This window comes from Mustela nivalis (genome assembly GCF_964662115.1).
Source record: "Mustela nivalis genome assembly, chromosome: 3".
NCBI lineage: Eukaryota > Metazoa > Chordata > Mammalia > Carnivora > Mustelidae > Mustela > Mustela nivalis.
In genome coordinates, this window is record NC_139022.1 from 164,365,861 (window position 1) to 164,378,554 (window position 12,694).

The 12,694-nt window shown below is 37.1% G+C and overlaps 1 protein-coding gene across 3 annotated transcripts in view; it reads left to right on the forward strand.

Moving 5' to 3' along the window:
• Nucleotides 1-584: 584 nt before the first annotated feature.
• CDH18 (cadherin 18) overlaps nucleotides 585-12,694 on the forward strand; it is a 974,546-nt gene continuing 962,436 nt past the window's right edge. Inside the window, exons 1-2 of one of the 3 annotated variants that reach the window (XM_082724407.1) lie at nucleotides 606-677; nucleotides 798-972. The gene's annotated coding sequence lies outside the window, so the exon portion shown is untranslated. Of the gene's footprint in view, nucleotides 973-12,694 lie in introns of all 3 variants that reach the window. The other 2 variants (XM_082724411.1, XM_082724412.1) reach the window with 2 other exon arrangements.

The window sequence follows — 12,694 nt, forward strand, 5'->3', positions numbered from 1 at the left end:
AACTGAAAAACATATACAATTCTGACTCACGCTCTAATTCAAAAATATCTACAAATGCCACCTCTCTTATGAGAAACAAAAGTATAGATCATTTTTTTTTCTAGAATAAAATGAATACATTTTAACAGCAAATAATGTAAGGGGGTTTTCTTTAATGCTCCAATCTATACAGGCTAATGAAAGCATTGTTGTTCCTGGGGTGGGGTCCGTGTATGCAATTTTTCTCCAGAGTTTTTTCTTACATATTTAATTAAATTAGGAAGATTTTATAAGAATGCCTCTCTGTAGTAGTTTGTAAATGATGATGAACAGAGGTGCATAATTCTAAATTACTATAAGCAGGATAAAAAGGTGTACATTTAAGAAAATGCTAAAATCTGCAATAACGCTTAACTTGCTTTGAGCCTCTGCCCTCTCAAACCCTATCTCTAAGGGAGATAAAATAATGAAAAATACTTCCTAAACTGCTGGCAAAACTCTTATTGTTGGTACCACTCTTGGAAAAGACTCTTGGGACCAGCCGCGGAATCCTTACTATTGATTGGCTGGTTAAATAGAGGACTATTAGCTTCAGACAGGCTAGATTGATGACACAGCGGCAGCTGCAGGAGCCGGACTCAGAGCGGAGCTAGCGGCAGGGTGAAAAGGAGCGAGAGGGAGAGAGCGGGGAACGCAAGGTGCGGGGGGAGGAGACGGTGCACGTTCCAAAGCATCCTCGTGTGGCTGCTGGTGCGGATCAGCTTGCTTCCCCCGCTTTCTCAGTCAACAACTTACTGAGATGCCTTTTCTTTTGCAAGAGGCTGTCAGCTCCGAGCCCCAGCAAGAAATAAAAGACTTCACCTTGGAACAGTTCCTCTCACTCCTGCATCATTAAAGAGGATTTTGAAAAGAAAACAAACAAACAAAAAAATCAAGCCCCCTTTCCAGCCCCTCTTCGTTCCAGAAAGGAACAGAAACAGTTACGTGCTTCAGGTAAGGAAATTAAAATTTTATCTCCGGATTCCTTTTTAGTCATTCACAGTAAAATATTCCTAGCTTTGCAGGCTTTAAAAACTGAGTTTTCAGGGATGTATTAAAGTCAATGCAATGCATAGGCTTGTGGATTTAAAAATGTGTTGATACATTTTTATATGAATATATTTGCTATTTTATCTCCAGGTACATATAAGTTTTATTTATAAGATCACTAGATTATAAGTTTTTATAGCAGATATACTCTGTATGGAAAAAAAAAAAAAAGCAAAGTCCACACTCAAAAGAGCATTTTTGGTGACAGCCTTGAAATATGTTTATGTATGTTGTTAGCTGTGAAACAACTTTGGGAAATAATAGCATATCACAAAAAGACGATTACAGTGTTAACTGTGTAGTATTCAATTTCATGCAGACATAGAAGCTACAAAGCTTTCCGTGATTGTCAGCTGTTATTTTTTTTTTTTCTGTATCTGTCCTGTGTAGCCTTAAATCTTCAACATAAACATGATGTCTCTTAAATGATGTGACATTAGATTGCCATCTTATTATAGCTAAGTTATTGATGGCTAGCATTTGGTCTTAAGAAAGTACTGAGCTAATGCAAAGAAATATGACTCTGGAAATGTTTAGCCATTCCGGAGTCCATAGCTAGAGCTGCAGTCAATCCTATCAATTAATATTTTAAGTATCAGTGATGGTGTATGCTGGTAGAGTATTTATGAACATATAGAAACTTTGCACATATTAAAGTCTCTGCTGGGAACTGGATTTTTTTTTTCTTTTTTTTTGAGGGAAATGATTGGATGGCATAGGAATCACAGGCTGAGGCAATGCAGTACTGATGTAGTTGATTGACCTTAGGTTTACAGGTCAACTGCCAAAGAAGCATTGTGATATCTGATGAGAAAGATTAATTTCATCCTTACTGGAACTAATATGGTCTATGGCATTTTTGATGTCAATTTATTTGCTTTTGGGTCAATGAAGAGAGGGATTCTATCCTGAGCTGCTCTGATTGTGTTTTTGAGTGAAGTTCCTGAGTCACTAATCAAAGATCAAACTGCCAGCTGTGATAAGTCGGCAAAACTTTGTAATATGTTGCTCAGTGTTTCAGATAATAACAAGATTGCCAGAACTCTTGGGCGCCAACGTAGCTGAAGTTAGGAATATTACATACGCTGAATGCCTGTATTTGCATCTATGTTTAACCCTTTCTTGTATTTTAAATATAACTACGTATGTGAAGAACACAATTTTTCATAACCTGTATTTTGTCTTTTAAATGTGGAGTAATGTTTTAATGCTTCATAATAATATAAATATTATAGCTACTTATATATTTACATTTCTATCATCACATTAGAAAGGAATGATTGTTATACATTTTGTAAAGGAGCTTGTCTAAGAGCATGGAGGTGTGTATTAGAGAATATTAAATATTTCGGTCTTTCATTTGAGTCATTGAACAAAATAATTATATGCATCTTTCTTGAGTATTATGTTTCAAAAATTAATACCAAACTATTGACTGAGGAAGGTGGCAGTTACCATAGACCATACATTTATATTTATATGTACATGTACTTTATATATTTTATATATATATACACATACATATATAGCATATACAAATATTATATCAAATACCTACATAGACTTTGTCATAAACCTATTATAGTCTTGATTAATTATTGATGTGCATATATTATAATATTAACTTTTTATCCAATTTATCCAAAATTGTGTTTCTAATACTTCCATTTTATTGTTTATGCAAACAATCTGACATATCTCCTCAAAGGATATAATTAAGGTTTAACTAACTCATCTGGTCATTTTGAAATTTAAAGCACAGTAATTTTAATTCCATATTTTTGTTGCAATAATCTTAAGTATCTAGCCTCGTTATACAGTCCAGTTTCCTTATAGCACTTATCTATGAGTTATAGTGAGGTATACTCCATAAATAAAACTGATTCTTAATTGCATTATGTGTTTTTTTAATAAGACTATTAATATTTTAGCATAGGTGGATGTAAACATCCCTACTTATTTTTCTCCTATGAATAGGCACATTTTTCCTTTAAAAAGACTTCTAAAATCATTCTGAATTACGTGCCTCTTGCACTTAAGCACTCTTCTTAGCTTATCTTAAATGTTACTTTGATTCTTTTTTCTCTCTTTTTTTGGTTATCTTACCAATTTGTAATTACTCCTGTGAGAGATTTAATACCCCAGTCTTCTTATTGGACATTGTCCCATGATTGGAAACAAAAGCAAGTTCTTTTTTTAAATAGCATTTTACACTTGCAGCTATGTAATTAATATGTCTCCTGCATCCCACATCATTGCTCCTCAGCAAACATGATCAAGGCAGACAGGTGTTCTAGTTGTCATGTATAGAGGTGTCAGGCTGAGTCTGAAATCTAGCAGCTTCCTTAATCAATTCAGTTTTCAGTTTTCTTTGCATTTTGGGGAAGGCTCTGTCTGACCCTTTATGCAACCTTCCATTTACTTCTGTCAGATATCTTTGTTGATTACTCATTTTAGCCATAGTGAAGCAAAAAGAATGAAGAAAGTACAACCTTTTCTGTTTTTATAGGTATCTGCACCATTAGGGGGCTCTTTCTTCCTATGTTATACTCAGCAAACCACTGAGAGAGATTACATTGCTTTCTTAAACTATTTGCTGTGTTTAGAATATGAGTGCTGCTTGAAGTAGCTTTCTCCTACTTTCCACAGACAGAAACATTTCAGAAGGATAAGAATTTCTTATGTCCATGGGAAAGTGAATTTATCCTATGTTGTCTGAATTCATTCTCTTTCAAATATTCTTGTATATAAGAATGTTTTATCTTTGAAAATAACAAGGGTTTGAAATAGTGACGTGACCAGTGTTGGACACATTTAAAGATAATATGTTATGCAGCTAGTATCCTGAGAAATGTTGAAGTACGGAAAAACTGCAGGGAAGAAAGTTCCTTTGCAATCCTCTGCAAATGTCTGAGAGAGAATGAGTGACTCTGGGCTCACCAGCAGTTTGCTTTCAGCAGATGAGAGCAAGCAGGCAACAAAAAGAATATTACTTGTTTTCTACAAAAATAGACCTGGAACAATGGAAAATAATAGCATGGCTTCACTAGCCATACACATGTAGGACATGTATTTTTAAATTCCATTTTTTTTTTCCTTATTACACTAAATGAAGTTTTCATAAATGTACCCCGAGTGCTGCAAGCAGCTGACTCTGGGGAAAGGGTGTTTCCCTTATCCCTTGGAAAGCCATGCGTAGTGAACTGCACTGCAGACTTTGGTCCTAAAGGGGAAGCACATTCCTCCCCTACCCACAGCAGCTAATGATGCCCTCTGATGGCAGGGCTTGTTTGGGGATCAGTCAACACTTAAATCTCCGGGCAGAAGCAATGTAGTGGGTCTGGGATTTTTATCAGGGAGGCCATCCTCATGGAATGAGTGAGAAGTGTCCCACACTTGGGGGAGGTATTTCTTTTCGGGAGTGAGAGAAGGGGAAGTCTTCTGCGTAGTGAATCCTGGGATTCTGGTCATTTATTGAATGTTTCATGGATTATGCAGGGTAGAAGAATAGTTGCTTAAATAAAATGAGACCATGGCAGTGGCCCAGATATTTCTTTGACTGGCATTTTGGAAGTAAGCATGTAAGCATTTTATTCTTTGTTTGAAAAGGTGCATACCTTGAAAAGAGTAAATTTTGAATGTGACTAGGACCATGTACACAGTGGCGTGGGGATCATTCCAAGTCCTTCTGGAACAGGCTGGTGTATACTCTAACCGCGGTTCTTTCTTACAGGGTCAGCTTTCGGGAATATGAGTTACTGGGTAGTAAGGCTTGAGTGGAAAATCCAAGGCTACTGATTTTATGTAATAAGTAATAAGGTATTTTAAGGACTTTAAGTTTCTTCTGAAAAGAGGTCATCTTTTGTTTTAAAGTAGGACAGCCCCAAAGATGGAGAAAAGGTCTAAAACTGAAAATAAATAAAAGAAAATGGAATGGCTGTCCATTATTCACGTTGTAAAATTTCGTTCATGAGATACATATAACAACGCAAGTTAAATAAGTATTTGTGTTTTCTACTTCATGGTAAAGAGATGGAAATGCCACTGAAGTATAGTGGTTTGATACGTCACACGGGATGAGAGAACACTATAGAAATGTGAAAAGTAGGCACATCAGTATGAATAACGACTGATACGATGGCCTAATAATCAGATTTCCAAAGGAAACCAGATAGCTCTATCCTATTGAGATTAAATAGATTGAGGTAGATGAAGTTGATAATTAGAAAACATAGTCTGTTTGTGCTTACCAGTGTTGCTATTACCACTCTCTAAACCTCGCTCTCCAAATCGCACTCCCCAAAATCCCTGGGCTTATTCATCTTTGTGAAATTATGTGTGTGCATGGTTGGGTGAACATGCCTGTGTGTGTATATATGGATATCATCATTTTTATGGAGTTTGAATTACATGAAAATATAATCATGTTGACTGTGTGATATGTGTTCTCTATTTTCCATTTCCTACCTTAATCAATGACCCTCCCTGTGTTCAATCTCTCCCACCACCACTAGTTCATACACATATACAGAACATATGATCATCTCTAGATACTTCACATTAGAATTTGCTGAGGTATGACCCGAGACTGGTCCATATTATGCCCCTTCTAATTGCCAATATTTCCTGCCCACTATGATTAAATGTTGAGTCATGTGACTGAACTCTTAAACATTGTTGTTAACCAACTTCCAGTCTCCCTAAATTGTAAGTGAGAGGATTTGGGCACAGAATTACTGACACTAAAGGAAAATAATGTATTAGATGAGTACATATGTTTTATTAATAATAGAGTGGATGGTGTGTAGGTAGAAATAAGGGTGTTACTACTTGTCTAGAAGATCTATACATGCGACTCATCTCTAGTTATCCATTCACACCCATGCTTGGCAGAAATAAAGGAAGTGGGAGAAGATCCAATAGCAAACCATACTGTATAATGAACGAGAAGTAAGAACACAGAGTTCCCACATACTCCCTCACCTCCATCTCCCCTACCCTGCTAGTTTCCCCTATTTAATATCTTGCCTTAGTGTAGGACATTCATTACAATGAAGGAGCCATTATTCACAAATCATTATTAGCTAAAGTCCATAGTTTATCTTAGAGTTATTTGTATTGGGCTTTGTATTGTACATTCTTTGGGTTTTGACAAATCTGTTTTGAACATCTGTTCACCTACATAGTTACATGTAGAATAGGTTCACTGCTCTAAATTCCCCTGTGCTGCCCCTGACTAGATTTTTCTCTCCTTCCTCCCTTTTCCCCTCCCTCTGAACCTCTGATCTTTCAACTGTCTCCACGGTTTTGCCTTTTCAAGGATGTCATGTTGTTGGAGTCCTACAGAAGGTGGTCTTTTCAGGCTGGCTTCTTTCACTTTGCAGTGAGTTTCCTGTGGTTTCTCCATGTCTTTTTGGGGCTCAACAGTTCATTTCTTTATATTGCTGAAAAATGTTCCACTGTATAGATTAACCAGTGTATTTATCCATTCACCTACTGATAGACATTTTAACTGCTTCCAAGTTTTGGATAAATCTGCCAAAATAGCCACATGCAGGTTTTTTTGTGTAGACATAGGTTCTTATTTCATTTAGGTAAATACCAATGAGCACGATTGCTTGTTCCTATGGTAAGAGTATGTTTAGTGTGTCAACCTATCCTCAGAAGTTGCTCTATCATTTTGTTTTATCACCAGCAATAAATGAGTTCCCATTGCTCCTTGCCAGAATTCGGTATTGTCAGTGTTCTAGGTTTTAGTCATTCTACTAGACGTATAGTATATTTTGTTGTTTTCAGTAATACTTTTGATTGGCAATAACTGCTTCTGCTGTGTGGAGAATAATTCTAAGGCGCATCGTGGTCTTCAGGAAAGATGTCCATAATGAACTGGCAATCTTTCTTTGCCAGTTTTTTTTTTTTTTTTTCCTCTTGCAGGAACAGACGTGTGTGTGTGTGTGTGTGTGTGTGTGTGTGTTGTGTGTGTGTGTGTTGGGGGAGGAGGCAAGGTAGTCCATACTTGTAACACATATTTGCTATTCATACTTTAGCGCTCTGGTGGAATGAATGAATAAAATTAGAGCGATCAAATAATTCAGTCCATATTTGTTGATTATCAGATAACAACAATAACTTTATTTTTAAAGCACAATGATTGATTTAATTTCATATTCTACTTTCTAACCATATTTCTCTTGTGGGTAGAAATAGCAGGCTTCATATTGCTTATACGAATCCAAAATCCTCAGGCAGATTGAGATTCTTTATAATCTGGCCTTGACCAAGGTTTCTAACATGATTGCTGATTAATCTGAGCTCAAGCTAAACTGCATTTTCCCTTTGCCCCAACATGCTCTCAACTTTTGCCTCTGATAATCTGGCTTTGATTGGTCTTTCTTGACTTCTTTGCTAATTCAGACATTACTGATCATTCTACAAATCCTTAGGAATTCCTCTAAAGTTAATCACCTAAGACCTTGCTTTATTAACTAAACATTTATTATGTCTGTACCACATCCTTCTATTTGAACTGAATGATCCGGAAATGGAAAGAATAGCCTTTGTACTTTTTCCAGTCCTTATAGCGCAATGTCCATGCTGCTTACTAATGCCTATTAGTTGAAGGAATATTTTTAAATGTTCTTATGAGTACAAAATATGTAAACGATTTTTGAAGATGTTTTCATGTCTCTGGTTTCTTTTCCTTCTCCTGCCCCATTTTCTTTTCATTTAAAAGGAGAGCCATACAATTAGCTAAAGGTCTTCCGATCTAATCCTCACACGATGGTTGGTACCTGTAAAACTTGTATCCATGCCACAGAACCATCCTGCATCCGCTTTCCTGACTGCTCATTCAAACACCATGCACTTGTATTATGGTACATAAGCTACTATGTGTACAACTCTTACAGAGAGAAAGCACCATGGATGAATGTGTAGGGTTATCCTACAATGGATATAAGAAGAGATGCCTCAGAAAACAAGATCTACAGTGTTCGGTAAAAGAAAGCACTTTAAGGCAGAGAGTACAAGGTGGAGATTTGTCTATGCTCCCTTTTGGGACATTGATTTGAATTTGAAAGGTATTGAAATGAGAGCCAAAGGATTGGACTCTTTTGCTAACATGCTAATTAAGTTTTGGAAGGTTTCTTGAAACAATGCACAGATAAAAGTGCATAGGAAGCATAAATAAAACCACTAGTTTCTGAAGATGTTTAGAGTTCCTGCAAAAGAACAGATAGGAAAAGCATTTAAAATGTCATTGTCTTCTATGTCCCTAACTCCTTTGTGAGTTACTATGTGTGTTGGCATATTTATTCCTTATAAATTGACTTATATTCTGTAATGCCCTTTCTTAATACTCGTTTAATAATTTATTGTGCTTTTAATATTCTATTTCATAAAGTTTGTTGGCTGATAGAGGTACCTAGGGTATCATGTCCACCATCTAGTTATCGAATGCTTTTGTCATAAATCAATATAACTTTAACTTCTTGGCCAGAGCTAGAGAGCTTTACGATTCATTGCCAAGAATACTCTTTGATAAACTGTTCCTTAAATCTACTGAGGACAGAACACTGTGACCGATAGCAGCAAAATTATCACTGAGATCACTAGAAGTTTTCCAGAATACATTTCTGAAGCTCAGTTTTGAAATTCATTTGATAAAGGGGAAAAGGAATGGTGAGCTGAATTTCAAGTTCAAGTCTTTCTCTCTCTGAAGCACATTAAAAACAAAACAAAACAAAAACCCATTATATTTTCTCTCTTACTGTAGAACCACAGAGAAATTTTTGTTTGTTTTTAACATCCGTAAGCCTGAGTTTTATCCTCTCCATAACAAGGAAAATAGTGGTGTTTATCTTCTAGGGTGATCCAAGTCTTCAATGAGGTCATACAATAGAAAGCTTACAAAAGAGACTAACATAATCATAGGCATAAAAACAACAGCCCGACTGATCTTTATGTTGAATGCTTCGGAATCCACAGTACCCCCCAAAACATCTAAAATACCTTTTTACTATCATTCATTCAATGACTCAAAAAATGTTGCTGGGCAGCTAATAGGTGTGACATTATTCTAACTATCTGAGTGGCTACACTAATGTATGAAGAATAGATTAGGGGTTTCCCATCTGGGAGGCAAGAAATAAAACCATTGTCAGCAATTAAGCACTTGGGAGTTTTTTGTTTGTTTTTGTTTTAATTTCCAAAATGGCCCCTCCATCCTATAATGTGGGGCAGAGACTCTTGAAACAGTGTTTCTTCTTTTCCAGCTTGCTTCCTGTTGGATTCCAGCCAAGAATGTGCTAGTGGGAGATGGAAGGCAGGGGGATGGCAAAGACTTTTCTCTTGCTTCTGCTGCTGCTGCTGTCAGCATTACCTCCTGTGCTTTTCCCCTCACCAGCCCCAGTTGGTTCAACTAACATTTGCTTCTAGTGTCCATCCGCTTCCAGTGCTCCTAGAACTTGCCACATCAAGTGTCCTTTTCTGGCCACCAGGGGGCACATTCTCCCTCTTTAAGGTTCTTGAAACCTGAAAAAGTAGTAGCTGTCCTTGAGAAAAGAAAATATTTCAAAGTCCTTTGTTTAAGCGGGAGGGGAGAGCGAGGAGGAATATTTCCACACAAAGCGTGTAAATTAGAGAGAGGAGGAATATTTCCACACAAAGCGTGTAAATTAGAGGTTTGCTCCGTCACTTTTTATAAAGGCTTTATTTGAATCTGAAAGAAACCTGAGAATTCTGTTCCCTGCTCCCTAAGGGTAGTGGCTGTTTCCATCATTAACTAGTTCTTTTTTACTTTATTGTTTTCTTCTTGCATTTTCTGTCTTCCAAGAAGCATATTCAACTTTTTGTTTAAATAACTGTTGTGACTTCTATTCTCCTGATTCAGTACTGACTTAATAAACGGTTGATACTTGAAGTTGATGCACAAAGAGTTGGTGACCCAGACAGGATGGAGTAGGATACCATATTGGGTCTGAGAATTGGTTTGATCACATCCCTGAGCTTGAGCACAATGCTAAACTGTTAGCTAACGGCAAATGGGATATTAGTTATCCATATAACCTGTGGTGGCTTCCCAATTAGCCAATAACTAATTACGTTTCCCTGTGACAAAGGGTCTTTTGAGGTAAAGCTCCAAAAGTTGAAACTGTCCTTCACGATTTATTCGTAATGGTGATTACAGCGCTATTAGATGGAATAATTGTTTTAACTTCTCCTGAGAGCTTATAGATGAACAAAGGACTAAAACACATATACAAGCCTGTGACTTTAAATTGTTAGATCGAATCATTGCAAGAAAATCAGAAAGTGTCAAAGGGTATCTGAATGGGTTTGGATAAAGCTGAGAAACATGAAATCCTTTCTCATTAGCCAAAGGAGTCTTCCTTCTTTTGAGAAGATTAGCCTTCTTTTGCTTGATGATCCCATAATAATTCACCAGAGGGATTTTCCCTACAAAGGTTGCCATTTTCCTCAAGACTCACTGTCCTCCTTTATCTCCTGACCCATAATAATAGTCAGAACTCTTCTAGAGTTCAGTATAACTGAGAATACATGAAAAATCTGACCTAAGAGGAGGTAACTCATACTACAAAATAGTTGTGAGATTTGTTGAAACCAGTAAAAAGCCAGGGAGTAGGTGAAGTAACATATTCTAAGAGAATTAGATAGAGATTGACAAAATATAATGGATTGGGCTAAATTTATTATGGGTGTACCTAACAGGGATCCTAGGTATAGTAAGTTTGATTCACATCCAGAAGTAGCACAAAGAGTTTAGTTGGTTGGTTGACTAAAATGTATACCCAACAGTGACCTACATCCAAGGAAGTTGAAATGCCATAATTTACTTATCATAACCTAGGGGAGAGAATGCAAAGACTTGGAGAGATAGGAATGTTGGAGCAGATTTATTATATGCAGAAGGTCTCCCTACTCTCTTCTACCCCACTCCACCTAGAGGGCTCAAAGATACTGTCTTCATGAAGACATTGAAATATCAATAGGAGGCGAGGATACCAGACATTTCAGGTACCACCTGAAACATTGTGTGGTGCTGTCTGCAGCAGATCAAACATCAGGGTGGGGGATTTCACCATTGATTGTTCATTTGTCATCCTCGTTCTGTATCAGTATATCCAACAGAGAGATTTCAGATTAATTGAAATCAAGTAGATAAATATCAAGGCTAAGATGCTAAAATTATGGGCGCCTGGGTGGCTCAGTGGGTTAAGCCACTGCCTTCGGCTCAGGTCATGATCTCAGGGTCCTGGGATCGAGGCCCGCATCGGGCTCTCTGCTCAGCAGAGAGCCTGCTTCCTCCTCTCTCTCTCTCTGCCTGCCTCTCCATCTACTTGTGATTTCTCTCTGTCAAGTAAATAAATAAAATCTTTAAAAAAAAAATTCTAAAATTATAATTAATCTATAGGAACAAATTACTAATTGGTATGTTTTAACTTGCAAGGATCTTTTTTACTACCCAGTTGGTCATGCTGTTACCACTGAAATTTTACTCAATATTCACAACAACAACACGTTTTATGTCTGTGATCAGGAACATGACTGGATTTTGTTCAATGGAGAGTCATGGTTCCTTAGACATGGCCAGTTCACGTATCTGGAGCCACTCGATTAATAGGGATCATCCACACTTTATAAATTATACGTTGTACGTTTTCTTCATGCCTCCTTCAAAGAAATTGAAGGTCACTTACTAGGGTAACCATACAGGGAGGAGAAGAAAATAAAAATTCGTGAAAAACTACACTATCACTGAAGTGATAATTTCTGTGATCTGAAATATGTGGTGACCTACCAAAATCGGAGATTATTATGGTCAGGTGATGCAGGAAATTTTGACCTACATGTGAATCACAGTGAACTTGGTTGTCACTCAACACTACAGTTCTTTCTCTAATTCCATAAAGCATACTTAACGTCACAACAATGGATAAGGGCAACATCCTTGCATCAGATTGTTGACCCTTAAAGAGAAGATAGGGGCATCTGGGTGACACAGTTGGTTAAACAACCAACTCTTGACTTTGGCTCAGGTCAGGATCTCAAGGTTCTGAGATAGAGCCCTGCACAGGGCTCTGTCCCGAGTGTGGAGCCTACTTAGAGTCTCTCTTTCCCTCCCCCACCCCCACTCATGCTCCCTCTATCATTGGGGTAAGAAGAGTTAAGTGAACGTTTGGGAGAATTTTTTCCCTTCCAAAATGGCAACCATAATAAACATATAATAATTGCTAAGAAATAAATATATAACTAAATAAGTAAAATAAGACGCTTTGCAAAAGAAGAGAGACAGTACAGAAGAAATAAGTTACTTTTTTCTTTTTTCACTTTGAAAAAGATCCCAGAGAGCCTGATGTTTGTGTTGTCTCTAAAATGGTGAGAAGAATGCTTGAAAGAATAGTGGGGAGAGAAAGGATATTCTAAATAATCACGGAGTCAGGGAAAGTAGACTCAGCCTTGCATGACTGGGATGTAAGCTTATCATGAGGGTACAAGGGCTATTGGCTCTGGAGGATTAGACAGGCAAATAGATTACCAAAGTATATTATGCATTAACCTCATGAATACAGATTTTATGGATAAGTCTACGTGGTTTTTGGTTTTT